The following is a 285-nucleotide window of genomic DNA, read 5'->3' on the forward strand; positions in this document are numbered from 1 at the left end:
GGTTGCAGCGGCGGGGACAAAGCTCGCGGCATTCAGCAGTAATGGTCCAAAAAAGGTCGCCAGGAGCCCTTTTTCCCCAACCAGCGGGACCTTTCGCAGGGGGTAACGGTAGCTTCTCTTGCCCGGTTGAGCCCTTTGTCACCCCCCCTCCCCCCCACCTCCCCCCCCCATTCCGCGGCCCCCATTCCTCCCACCCCCCCTTACGCGGCCATCACCCCTGCTGGGCCTTCTGCAGGAGCTCCGGTCCGTTTAAGGAGAGGAGAGGGGTTTCCATGCGACCGCGGG

Source organism: Penaeus monodon, chromosome 27 (genome assembly GCF_015228065.2).
Source record: "Penaeus monodon isolate SGIC_2016 chromosome 27, NSTDA_Pmon_1, whole genome shotgun sequence".
Classification (NCBI taxonomy): domain Eukaryota; kingdom Metazoa; phylum Arthropoda; class Malacostraca; order Decapoda; family Penaeidae; genus Penaeus; species Penaeus monodon.